At 45.8% G+C, this 13,669-nt stretch overlaps 1 long non-coding RNA gene across 9 annotated transcripts in view; it reads left to right on the top strand.

The window, feature by feature from the left end:
* Positions 1-13,669, top strand: part of LOC117979913 (uncharacterized) — a 127,109-nt gene that overhangs the window by 35,168 nt on the left and 78,272 nt on the right. For 8 of the 9 annotated variants that reach the window (XR_010111910.1, XR_010111909.1, XR_010111911.1 and 5 more), the window contains one exon: positions 11,341-11,447. The exons of the other annotated variant lie outside the window; for it this stretch is intronic. This is a non-coding gene — a long non-coding RNA (uncharacterized LOC117979913). The remainder of the gene's footprint in view (positions 1-11,340; positions 11,448-13,669) is intronic. 9 annotated transcript variants of the gene reach the window in all.

Raw genomic sequence — 13,669 nt, 5'->3', positions numbered from 1 at the left:
CCAGCTAATTTTTGTATTTTTAGTAGAGATGGGGTTTCACCGTGTTGGCCAGGCCTGGTCTTGAACTCCTGGGCTCAAGTTATCCGCCTGCCTCAGCATCCCAAAGTGCTGGGATTACAGGTGTGAGCCCCTGCACCCAGCTAGAGTCTACCTTTCTTTGAATTCATTGCAGTGCAAAGACTGGGACATGTGGATCTCCAGGTGTATATGGGTTATGTAGAGATGCTAGGGGCTGATTAAGGAAGGAAAGATATGAGAAGCCTGCAGAGCATGCTTTCCCAGACTGTATGGGCCCTGGGAAAGGAGAAGTGGACAGAAAGGGAACACTAGGTGCCCTGGAAGAGAAGATTCATCCAAGTCATCAGGGAAGTTACTAAAGCAAGGGAAAAAATGCAGAGACGGGGACAAACACGCTTCTCCCAAGTCCTTTCTGTCCGCTCAGTCACCTCTATGCTTATTTTTCTTCTTTCCTGTAAGTAGTGTCATGCGTTTTCTTCCCATTCCTAGTCACTCCTAGTCAACTAACTCCTCTCTTTACCATCTTTTCATCAGAACTTGAATCCTCCTCTCCTTTATGTATTAGTGATCATGTTTCTCCATAATACTGCTAGAAACAAGAATTGAAACCTGGAAAACCTGCATTTGAGAACCAGATCTGCCTCTGCTAGCTATTTGAGAAGTGATTTTGTTCCATTCTTTTTGTTGTTGTCGAAACAGGGTGTCATTCTGTCGCCCAGGCTGGAGTGCAGTGGTTCAATCTTGGCTCACTGCAGCCTCAACCTCCTGGGCTCAAGCAATCCTTCCACATCAGCCTCCTGAGTAGCTGAGACTACAGGTGTGTGCCACCACAGCTGGCTAATTTTTAATGGTTTTTTTTTTTTGTTTACTTTTTTTTTTTGTAGAGATGGGGTCTTCAGTGCCCCATTGCTCAAACCTCTAGGGGAGCATGCAGACAGGCAGCGAGCCCCATGGCAGTGTCCAGGGGTGAATGTTTATAGTTGAAGCACCAGTGGGCATGTGTTACAGAGTGCTCTTTTAGTTTAGCCATCTGTAGGTAGCTTGTGTTAGTCGGCTCAATTAGAGCTCCGCCTTATTGCAAGGACAGAGGACTCTCTTTGTCCTGGGGTTCTTGCCTTGGTGTACCGGAAGTGGTGCGATCTCAGCTCACTGCAAGCTCCACCTCCAGGGTTCATGCCATTCTCCTGCCTCAGCCTCCCGAGTAGCTGGGACTACAGGTGCCCACCACCACGCCCGGCTAATTTTTTTTATATTTTTAGTAGAGATGGGGTTTCACTGTGTTAGCCAGGATGGTTTGGATCTCCTGACCTCGTGATCTGCCCGCCTTGGCCTCCCAAAGTGCTGGGATTACAGGCATGAGAGTGCAAGGTTTTATTGAGTGGAAGTATCTCTTAGCAGATGGGGGAGCCAGAAGGGAGGTGGTTTACCCCTGGAGTCGGGCGAGTGGCCTGACTCTTCTCTGACTGTCCCAGCCAAACTGTGCGTTGTTCTGCCAGTCGTGGCCTGCGGTGTGCCGGTGCCCATTGGTGCCTTCGTCTTGATGTCCAGCGCCCTTGTGTTCCTCCGCTGATGTGCTCCTCTCGAAGTCCAGCTGCCTGTGTGTCTGCCTGCTAGGGTCTCAGTGTTTTTATAGGCACAGAATGGGGGTGTGGCAGCCAGGGTGGTCTTGGGAAATGCAACATTTGGGCAGGAAAACAAAAATGCCTGTCCTCACCTAGGTCCGTGGGCACAGGCCCTGGGGTGGAGCCCTAGCCAGGGACCACACCCTCCTCTACCCAGCACTTCCCTTCCTCACTTCCATATCATTTAAATGGACCACATTCTTCCCTTCCGAGCACTTCCCTTCTGTATCACAAAGTGCTGGGATTATAGGCATGAGCCACTGGTCCCAGCCAATTCCGTTCTTTTAATGCAAACTGGAAAATAGGTGTTCAGAAAGGCCTGCCCTATCCACCTCAAGGAGTTGCTATGAAGATCAAATTAGATCATGTGCAACAGAAGTTTAGAAAGGATTCCTAAAGCACTGTGCAATGGGAATGTATTTTTAAACTCCACTGAGTGGACTTAAAACTATGTTTTTTTTTTTTCTTTCTTTTTTTTTGTTTGAGACAGAGTTTCACTCTTGTTTCCTAGGCTGAAGTGCAACGATGCCATCTTGGCTTACTGCAACCTCTGCCTCCCAGGTTCAAGTGGTTCTCTGCCTCAGCCACTGGAGTAGCTGGGATTACAGACACTCGCCACCATGCCTGGCTAATTTCTTTCTTTCTTTTGTTTTTGTCTTTTTAGTAGAGATGTGGTTTCACAGTGTTGGCCAGGCTGGTCTCGAACCCCTGACCTTAGGTGATCCACCCACCTTGGCCTCCCAGAGTGCTGGGATTAAGGCTTGAGCCACCGCACCCCACCTGTGTTTCCTTTTTGAGCAAGAAAACAAATGTCTCTCCCCAGCGCTCACTAAACAAATCCCTCTGTTTTTCTTTCCATAGGATTCTTATCCTTCTTGCCCCACTGCAAACAATCTATTTTCTTTTGGCCCTTCCGTCCATCTGTGAAAGTGTCAGGCTTTCTAGCTAACCCTTAATCAAATATTTTTGATGACCACCGTCAAGACAGTACTTATTATTTTTTTTTGAGACGGAGTTTCGCTCTTGTTGCCCAGGCTGGAGTGCAATGGCGCAATCTCGGCTCACTGCAACTTCTGCCTCCAGGGTCCAAGTGATTCTCTTGCCTCAGCCTCCCAGGTAGCTGGGATTACAGGTGCACAACACCACGCCCATCTAATTTTTGCATTTTTAGTAGAGATGGGGTTTCTCCATGTTGGTCAGGCTGGTCTCTAACTCCTGACCTCAGGTGATCTACCCACGTCAGCTTCCTAAAGTGCTGGGATTACAGGGGTGAGCCACCCTGACTGACCAAGACAGTGCTTATTAATGCCTGAGATGCATTCAGGAGCACATGACCTGGCTGTGACTGTTCTAACAAAGTTCCCCAAATGGGTGGCTCAAGACAACAGAAAGTCATTCTCTCCAGTTCCAGAAGTTTGATGTCTGAAACGGGCAGGGCCGTGCTCCCTCTGAAGTTTCTAGGGATGAATCCTTCCTTGCCTCTTCTGGCTTCTGGTGGTTGCTGGCAATCCTTGGCTTGTGGCCATATCATTCCATTCTCTTCCTTCATTCTCATGTGGCCTTCTCCCCTGTGTGTCTCTGTCTCTTCTTATCTTTCCATGAGGATGCCATTGTTACTCGATTTAAGGTCCACGCTATTCCAATATGACCTCTTTGTAATTAGATCTGCAGTGACCCTATTTTCTTTTCTTTTTTTTTTTGAGATGGAGTCTTGCTCTGTTGCCCAGGCTGGAGTTCAGTGACACAATCTCAGCTCGCTGCAACTCTGCCTCCTGGGTTCAAGTGATTCTTCAGTCTCGGCCTCCAAAGTAGCTGGGATTACAGGTGCATGCTGCCATGCCTAGCTAATTTTTGTGTTTTTAGTAGAGACAGGGTTTTGCCATGCTAGCCAGGCTGGTCTTGAACTCCTGACCGCAAGTAATCCTCCTGCCTCACCTTCCCAAAGTGTTAAGACTACAAGCATAAGCCACCATGCCCTGCCCCTATTTTCTAATAAGGCCACATTCTGGGATTCCTGGTGAATGTGAATTTTTGGAGGACAGTATTCAGTCTGGCAAAAGGCAGAACATCCTCATTTTCTTCCCTATCTCAGAAATAAAGAAGTTAACCTCGACCCCTCTGAGAGAGAGAGGCTTCCTGAGCTTCCAACTATCAATTATCCAAATATTAGTCACAGAAGAGCACTAAGGGTTGTGCACAGCACGTGGCCAGCCCGTTCTCAGAGTCTGTCAAGTTTAAGGTGAACGCTAATCCTGAATGAATTTTAAAATGTGTTTGGCGTATCCTCGTCATTGTAAAATGTTCTCACATTGTGATGGCTGGGGCTTCCCTCTCAGGTGTAATCTGCAAAGTCAGACGTGACACAGCCTGGGTGAGGTGGGTCAAGCTGGGAACTGGGTTAGGAGGGAGGCTGGGGAATGATCTCCAAGGTCTCAGATCCCATACTGGCTTTAGCCTGATTCATCCAGAGGGAGCTCATAAAAAATGCACATTCCGGGGCCCACCCCAGACCTAATGAATCAGAATTACCTGGGAAGGAGCCTGGGGAGCTCTGTTTTCAGAAGCAGCCCAGCCGAATCCTACGGTCAGACAGGGCTAGGAAACCGAGCTCAGTCTAGGGCGGTAGTTCCCAAACTCATCTGTGCTTCAAAAAATACAGATGCTGATGTCCAGGCATGGTGGCTCATGCCTATAATCCCAGCAGTTTGGGAGGCTGAGGCGGGAGTATTGCTTGAGCCCAGGAGTTTGAGACGATCCTGGAGAACATAGGGAGATACTGCCTCTGTAAAAAATTTAAAAATTAGCCAGGCGTGGTGGTGCCTGCCTGTGATCCCAGCTACCCTGGAGGTTGAAGTGGCAGGGTTTCCTGAGCCTAGGAGTTGGAGGCTGTAGTGAGCTATGATTGTGCCACTGCACTCCAGCCTGGGTAACAGAGCGAGGCCCTGTCTCAAAAACAAAACAAAACAAAAAACGGATGCTCTGTCCCATTCCAGAGGTTAGGGTTCAATTGTTCTTGGGTGTGGCCTGGGTTTTGGAAGATTTTTAAAAAATGCCATGTGACCTTAAAGTGTAGATGAGTTTGGAAACCACACATCGAAGGCACACTTGAATGGGGGAGCAGTGAGGTGGCATGAGCTAGCCGGCCAGAACCCAGGGGTGGGGCAGTAGGAACCAGCATTGCAGAGGCCATGAAGGCTGGGAAGCATAGTGTCTGGGGCCCATAACAATGCTTGGACATAAATGCTTTAGACCTAAGACAATTAGCTCCTAAATGTGCAAACTGCAAGGCTGAAATGAATGCATGTTTAATGCTTTACAACACTGTCAAGCGGTCAGCTGCAACTCCGTTCTGAGGGCGTGATGCCTGAGATATGCCTGTAATGGGGGTTGATTTTAATGAATTTAATATGATGTGGAGTCGGGCCTTCAAGAGTAAAGATGTCAGTTCTAAGTTGGTTGCAGGGGTCTGGGCAAAGGTCTTAAAACCCCATGGTGAGCAGATGGCCAATCCTGAACGCCCCAATTTTAAAACAGGGCTTTTTTTCCAAGAGACTTTTTGAAAATAGCTCCTATTTTGAGGGGAGGAACCCTGGCAGGAGAGAGCCAGAGTTAAGCCCAGCTGAGAGGGGGTTGGCAGGCAGGGGCCTGTCTGGTCCTCACTGAAGCTTGATACTCAGGGTGAGCTTCCTAAACCAATGCAGATTTGCTGGCCCACTGAGCCTCCCAGATGAGAACCTGCATTTCAACAATGTCCTCGGTGCAGCAAAGTTTGAGATATACTGGGCTAGAACACCCAGGGGAAACAAAGGTTCTCTGAAAACTAAGGAAAATAGGCAGGGTGTGGTGGCTCATGCCTGTAATCCTTGTATTTTGGGATGCCAAGGCGGGCAGATCACCTGAGATCAGGAGTTCGAGACCAGCCTTGATCAACATGGTGAAACACCATCTCTACAAAAAATACAAAAATTAGCTGGGTGCAGCCGGGCACAGTGGCTCATGCCTGTAATCCTTGATTACAGTAATGCCTCCTTTGGTAGGCTGAGGCGGGCAGATCATGAGGTTAGGAGATCGAGACCATCCTGGCTAACACGATGAAACCCTGCCTCTACTAAAAATACAAAAAAATTAACCGGGCGTGGTGGCAGGTGCCTGTAGTCCCAACTACTCGGGACGCTGAGGGAGAAGAATGGCATGAACCTGGGAGGTGGAGCTTGCAGTGAGCCGAGATTGCACCACTGCACCGCAGCCTGGGCAACAGAGCCAGACTCTGTCTCAAAAAAAAAAAAAAAAAATATTATCTGGGTGAAGTGGCAGGTACCTGTAGTCCCAGCCACTTGGGGGGCTGAGACAGGAGAATAGATTGATCCTGGGAGACGGAAGTTGCAGTGGCCCGAGATCGCACCACTGTACTCCAGTCTGGTGGCAGAGTGAGACTCCATCTAAAAAATAAAAAATAAATAAATAAATAAATAAAAATAAATACTGGGCTAGAAGACCCAGGAGAACCGAAGATTCTCTCAAAACTAAAGAAAATAATCTAGGTCACAAATATATTCTCTTTCTCCTTCTCCCCATTGCCCCCCTCCACCAGGAATCTTTATAGACTCAAATTGAGTTGATGTTCTATAATCAATTCTAGTTACTTTTATTTATATTTATTTATTTTAGAGATGGGGGTCTAACTATGTTGCTCAGGCTGGTCTCAAATTCCTGGGCTCAAGTGATCCACCCACGTCGGTCTCCCAAAGTGCTGGGATTACAGTCATCAGCCACTGCACCTGGCCGTCACTTTTATTTTTGATGTTCAAATTATAAGCTAATGCCTGTGAGACCATAGATTCTTTTTATGCACTCAATACATTTTCGTGTTTACCTTGCATTTTTATTATGGACAAATTCTATTTTTTCCACTTGTTTCTATTTGATAATGAAGCCCTCTGTGCCTATCACCAGCCTCAGCCGCCATCATCTCATTACCAAGCTGGGTTATTTTGAAGCAAATATCTTCTAATATTTAGCCGGTGTTCAAATTTCCCTAACCATCCTAAATGAATGTTTAGAATAGTTGTTTTATTGGAAACAAGGTCAAAACAAGTACATTTTACATTTTTAGACCAGTCTTGAAAGTAAGTGTAAAACCATGTGTGGGGTAGGAGGTGGGACTAGACTCTCAAGGTGGGGCCAGGATACCAGACCCAATTGAGGACTAGCTAAGACAGATTCCACAATGAATAACACCAGGAGGTGGGAATATTAAGGTCTATTGTGAAGGATGGCTAGCACAATTATTAGATCAACTAGTTATCAACCCTGACTGCAGCTGAGAGAGATTTGTTTTCGCTTTTTTTTTTTTTTTTTCAGAGACAGGGTCTTGCTATGTTGCCCAGGCTGGACTCAAACTCCTGGGCTCAAGTGATTCTTCTGCCTCAGCCTCCTGAGTAGCTGAGACTACAGGTGTGTGCCACTGTGCCCAGCAAGATTTTAAAAAATACGTATGCCCGGACACCACTCTAAACCAACTAAATCAGAATCAGATATAGTGAAGTCATTAATCATTTTGCTCCTGGGTCTTTATGATAGTTTTACTCCTGGGAAACTCTTGGGAATGTGGTAGAGAGACAGAAAGAAACGGGAAAATAAGATTTTAAGAAATGTTGCTATGCCTTTTGAAAATAATTTTTCTTTGGTGTTTTTCTTGAGGGACGTCGGTAAACATTTCAATTGCCTTTAAGTATGCTTGGATGCTGGAATGATGGTTCTTTGAATGCAGCATCAAACTGGCATTGGGCCACATGGCAGCCAGCGTGAGCCTTTATGCCACATTTATAAAACATGAATGTCATGAGTCCACTCTCAGGGACCTTACAATTTGGAGGGTTAGGTCAGATCCACAAATCTCTTCTATCTCATGGTAAAGGAAACCTGGCGTGTAGCAGGAGATGGCGTGATAGCCATAACATATTGCATGATTAATATTTGTATTCTTCTGATCAATATTAAACTTTTTGACCCCCTCCATTGTGTCATAAATTTGCTTAATACAGTTTCTGCCTCAGCGTCAGTTTTTAGGCCTGGCATAAGCTGTTTGAAACCCAGGCACGTACCCACCTGTTATCTTTGGCCTAGTTAACACCTCCCCTCCCTGAGTGGTGGTTTGGAGAACCTGCTTGTTCCTCATCCCACTGATCCCAAACCCAGGACACCCCACAGCTGTTGACCATGATTAAACCTAACAGAGATTTAATGCCTTTCTTCTGATTCTCAGGGACTGACATTCATTCACTTAAATACTTGCAGAGTCAGCCAGGTGTGGTGGCTCACACCTGTAATCCCAGCACTTTGGGAGGCCAAGGTGGGTGGATCACGAGGTCAAGAGTTCGAGACCAGCCTGGCCAACATGGTGAAACCCCATCTCTACTAAAAATACAAAAATTAACTGATGTAGCAGTGCATGCCTGTAATCCCAGCTACTCAGGAGGCTGAGGCAGGGGATTTGCTTGAACCTGGGAGGTGGAGGTTGCAGTGAGCCAAGATTATGCCATTGCACTCCAGTCTGGGCAGCAGAGTGAGATTCCGTCTCAAAAAACAACCCAAAAACTCGCAGAGTGAATTCAGGAAACCATGAAGTCCAGAGTTTGATCCAATCCCTTCCTTTTTCTCTTTCTCAAATATTTTGAGCCAGGTACTATTCTAGATTGTCTTGTGATATTTACAATCTAGGAGAAGGCAGGAGAGAGAACTAAGAACAGAGAGCATGTTCTGAGATGTCTGCTGTGTTTGCAGTTACCTTCCCTCAATTTCCCTACTCATTGGCCATGCTAGAAAGCAGGTCTTGGCGCCATATTTGTACCATGGTGCTTCCCCTCCCTATACTCAATTGGTTGGCCAGAAGCCCAATTATCATTCTCTCTCTGTCTCTCTCTCTCTCTCCCTCTCCCTCTCTCCCTCCCTCCCTCTCCAAGATATCCAGTAACAGACTGATCAGCTGGTGGTGGGTTCTGCTGGCTGCCATGATGGGCCACCAGCAAAAAGGGAAAATTGGTTGTGAGTGAGAGAAGCAGAGATAAGAAAGTCCACAGGGCTGATAAGAAAGACCAAGGGCTGCCGGGAGCGGTGGCTCATGCCTGTAATCCCAGCATTTTGGGAGGCCAAGACGGGTGGATCACGAGGTCAGGAGGCCGAGACCATCCTGGCTCACACGGTGAAACCCCATCTCTACTAAAAATACAAAAAATTAGCCAGGTTTGGTGGCGGGTGCCTGTAGTCCCAGCTAATTGGGAGGCTGAGGCGGGAGAATGGCATGAACCCTGGGAGGTGGAGCTTGCAGTGAGCTGAGATAGCACGACTGCACTCCAGCCTGGGCGACAGAGCAAGACTGTGTCTCAAAAAAAAAAAAAAAAAAAAAAAAGAGACCATGGGCCTCTGAGAGCCAGAAAGAGGCATTTTGGTTTCTGTAACTGCAGTTTCCATTCTCTCATGGCCTCTCATTTGTTTCTTGTGCCCATGAGTTTGCCTGTTAGAGATAAGGTGTGCTCCTTTCCCTCCAGCTCATGCAAATGGGTTTCTGTTACTTACAGTCATTGTTCCCAGATATGGGTGGTGACTGATGCTCTACTAAATGCTGAAAAAAAGCAGAATGGAAGCACAGAAAAGAGGGCTTCTCTGAGGAGGTGACGTTAGAGCCCAGTTGGAAGGCAGGAGTAAATATGCACTGTGATTTTTTAGGATTAAAACCAAGTATCTCACTGCTTGGGCACATGTAGATAGACGTGATTTAACATTAAACTGTCCCAGTTGTATCCATTGTCAGTTACCTCACCACAGGGATTATGTAGCCATGAGTTTGGTTAGTGCTTATTTATTTTAGGTTGTTGTTTTTCCAAACCTCTTAAACGATACGCGTTTGGAACAGGTGACAGCATTGTTCATTGATGTTGTGGACAAACCACTCTTTTATTACTCAAGACTGGGTAATTTATAAAGAAAAAGAGGTTTAATGGGCTCACAGTTCCATGTGGCTGAAGAAGCCTCCAAATCATGGTGGAAGGCAAAAGGCACATCTTAAATGGTGGCAGACAAGTGTGATAAGAGCTATTTTGGTCATTGTTCACTGGCCATAGAATTTACTTCTACATTTTGAATTAAGACAAGAGCCAGGCACACAAGACGGTTACAGGTCTGTTTTTTGTTTTCAATGATGATGATGATGATGACGATGATGATGATGAAGTGGCTGACATGGTTCATGACTTGCTGTTTCTCATCATCTCAGAGCTAGATTATTGGCTGGACTATTGGCTTGGGATAGATGAAAATCATTCCTTGTATCCCCTGATCTTAAAGTCAAGACTGAAGCAGCCTCCAGACACAAGCCTTCATGGGGCTTCAGATACCATGAGGAATGGGCTTCCCTGCAATATTGTCATGGCTGTCAAAAGTGTTATTGGAGCTGGGCAAGTGGGCACTCTCCTGCCATTCCATCCTGCTTAGATTTCCCATTCAACACCAATCTTATTTCCTTTTTTTTTTTTTTTTTTTTTGACAGAGTCTCACTCTCTCTCCTAGGCTGAAGTGCAGTCGTGGGATCTCGGCTCACTACAGTCTCCACCTCCCAGGTTTAAGTGATTCTTTTGCCTCAGCCTCCCAAGTAGCTGGGATTGTGGGTACACACCATCAATCCTGGCTCATTTTTTTTTTTTTTTTGTATTTTTAGTAGAAACAGGGTTTCGCCATGTTGGCCAGGTTGGTCTTGAACTGCTGACCTCAAGTGATCCACCTACCTTGGCCTCCCAAAGTGCTGGGATTACAGGTGTGAGTCACCGTACCTGGCCCCATTTCCTCTTATACCATAAGTCATTGCCTGCAAATGTGTTTTCTCCATTAGTTTGTAAAAGCTTCCTGAGAGTAGATCTGTGTCTCATTTATTCTGGAATCTTCCTGGCACAAAGCACAGGGCTTTATCCTCAGTAGGCATCCAACAAATGTTTAATTTCATTCAACAGCTCCTCTTACCACTGCCCCCACCTTATTTGCAGGTGACTAAGTATAATCGGAACAAGTAGGTATCATAAGATTTAGTCCAGAGTCAATTTGGGAAGAAATTACTTTAATGATATGAAAAGAAACCACGCTATTTAGTCAGAATACTTCTGAGAGTATCCCCTGTCCAAGCATTTGCTGAATTTCTATCTACTAATTTTCAGGTGGAACAGTATGGTTGCAGAGAGTCCAGTTGGACATAGATACACTTTCATGCATTCATGTCTTTAACAATAATTTGTGGCCCTACTGTGTTTGTTCACTAACTCCTTCGAACCTACCATATAAGCTAAATCTTTATTTTCCTTGTAATTTGGGAGGTCCAATGCTTCATTAAGCTCACATGCCTGAAACTAATGAAGAAAATAGCTTGTTAACCAGCTAGTATAAAAAAAGCCACCAAAACAAGTCAATCACCCGCCTTAAATCAGTCCAGTACTTCCATCTTGAGCGGAGAAGCCCATTCTGAATCACATTCAAGACACTGATGGAAAAACAGCTCTCTCTGGGTATCAAAACCACGCTCACCCCAAATCCTCCTCCCCAGAGTTCTACTCATGGCTCACCCACTGAACCCAGAACAAACCAGAAGTGCTTGAAATGAGGACGAGTAGCTCCATGTACCAATCGGAATTTAAAACTATGTCAATTCCTGCTACAGAAATGAGGCTTCTCCCCAGGACCAGCATTCCATGAAGGCAGCCCTTTTCTAGATGGAGAAAACAGAACCTGAAGGCACCCGTTTCCCTAAACTGCTCTTGCTCATGTGTAAGTACAAATGAAAAATGCTGACGCTGCTTCTGTTGGCATTGCTTTATAATTACGGCCATCAATAAATCATTTTATCCTTGAACAAGACTTGAGATTGGCCCGAAGGCAGAGGCATGATTCGCTAGGAATTAGGCCAACAGAGAATGGGCTCTCTCTCTTCCCACCTCTTCTCTTACTCTGCTGTCAGAAACAGAAAGGTTCTCTGTGAGTAGCTGGGAGCAGACGGCCGCACTTGAGTTCCATCAGGGGGTTCTGTTGATACAGTTTTACCCCAGCCTGCCTTGATGGCCACTGCCACACAAGCTGCACCTGTTCTTTCTTCTGCACCTTTTGTTACTTCATTGTTTTTCCTCTTTCTAGTGTAGTGAGCTGAATGGTGACTTTGCACAAGATATATCCAGATCCTTGTGCCTAGAATCCGTGGAGGTGGCATTATTTGGAAAAAGGGTCTTTGCAGATGTAATTAAGTTAAGGATCTTGAGATGAGATTATCCTGGAGTATTTTAGGTAGGCTGTACATCTAATGACAAGTGTCCTTATAAGAGGACACTTTTATCGGGTCACAGTGGCTCATGCCTGTAATCCCAGCACTTTGGTAGGCCGAGGCGGGTGGATCATCTGAGGTCAGGACTTTGAGACCAGCCTGACCAACATGGAGAAACCCAATCTCTACTAAAAATACAAAATTAGCCGGGCATGGTGGCGCGTGCCTGCAATCCCAGCTACTGGGGAGGCTGAGGCAGGAGAGTTGCTTGAACCCAGGAGGAGGAGGTGGCAGTGAGCTGAGATCATGCCATTGCACTCCAGCCTGGGCAACAAGAGTGAAACTCCATCTCAAAAAAAAAAAAAAAAAAGAAGGACACTCTTTTTCACGTGCATCCGTGTGAAGAGACCACCAAACAGGCTTTGTGTGAGCAATAAAGCTGTGTATTTCACCTGGGTGCAGGCAGGCTGAGCCCAAAAAGAGTCAGCGAAGGGAGATGGGGTGGGGCTGTTTTATAGGATTTGCATAGGCAAAGGAAAAAGGGGTTGTTCTCTGGCAGGCAGGAGTGGGGGTCACAAGGTACTCAGTAGGGGAGCTTTTGAGCCAGGATGAGCCAGGATAAGGAATTTCACAAGATAATGTCATCAGTTAAGGCAGGAACAGGCCATTTTCATTTATTTTGTGGTAGAATGTCATCAGTTAAGGCAGGAACCGGTCATCTGGATGTGTACGTGCAGGTCACAAGGGATATGATGGCTTAGCTTGGTCTCAGAGGCTTGACGTTCCTGTCTTCTTATATTAATAAGAAAAATAAAACGAAATAGTGGTAAAGTGTTGGGACGGCGAAAATTTTTGGGGATAGTATAGAGAGAGAATGGGCGATGTTTCTCAGGGCTGCTTTCAGCAGGATTAGGGGCAGCATGGGAACCTAGAGTGAGAGAGATTAAGCTGAAGGAAGATTTTGTGGGAAGGGGTGATATTGTTGGGTTGTTAGAAGAAATATTTGTCATTTAGAATAATTGGTGATGGCTTGGATACAGTTTTGTATGAATTGAAAAACTAAACAGAATAAGAGAAGGAGAAAAACAGGTATTAAAGGACTAAGAATTGGGAGGACCTAGGACATCTAATTAGAGAGTGCCTAACGAGGTTCAGCATAGCCTTGCCAGCAAAGATTATGTATTTAAGAGTTAAGAGTGGAGGTTTGGGGATAGCAACAGTAGATATCAGCTGTGATGGCTTGAAGAAACAGTGTAAACCAGCAGTGTAAACAAGAGCAGGACATGTATGAGTTGTTGAGAACGATGAATAGGAGTATGACTAGATAGAAGATAGTAGGGATGACAAGTTTTTTGGGCCACAGTCCAAGTTGGTCTGGTGTCTGCAATGAGAGTGGGGCCTAATAAAAAGGAGTGTCTATACAGGAGCTCAAATGTGCTGTACCTTGTAGCATTCCAAGGACAGGCCTGACTTCTGAGAAGGGAAAGTGGTAAAAGTATTGTCCAGTCCTTTTTTAGTTGGTGGCTGAGCTTGGTGAGGTGTGTTTTTAAAAGACCATTAGTCTGTTCTACCTTTCCTGAAGACTGAGGACTGTAAAGGATATAAAGGTTTCACTGAATACTAAGAGCCTGAAACAATGTTTGGCTGATTTGACTAATAAAGGCGAGTCTACTATTGGACTGTATAGAGGTGGGAAGGCCAAACTGAGGAATTATGTCTGACAGAAGGGAAGAAA

Source organism: Pan paniscus, chromosome 3 (genome assembly GCF_029289425.2).
Source record: "Pan paniscus chromosome 3, NHGRI_mPanPan1-v2.0_pri, whole genome shotgun sequence".
Lineage (NCBI taxonomy): Eukaryota > Metazoa > Chordata > Mammalia > Primates > Hominidae > Pan > Pan paniscus.
This window is presented reverse-complemented; position numbering and strand designations above follow the sequence as displayed.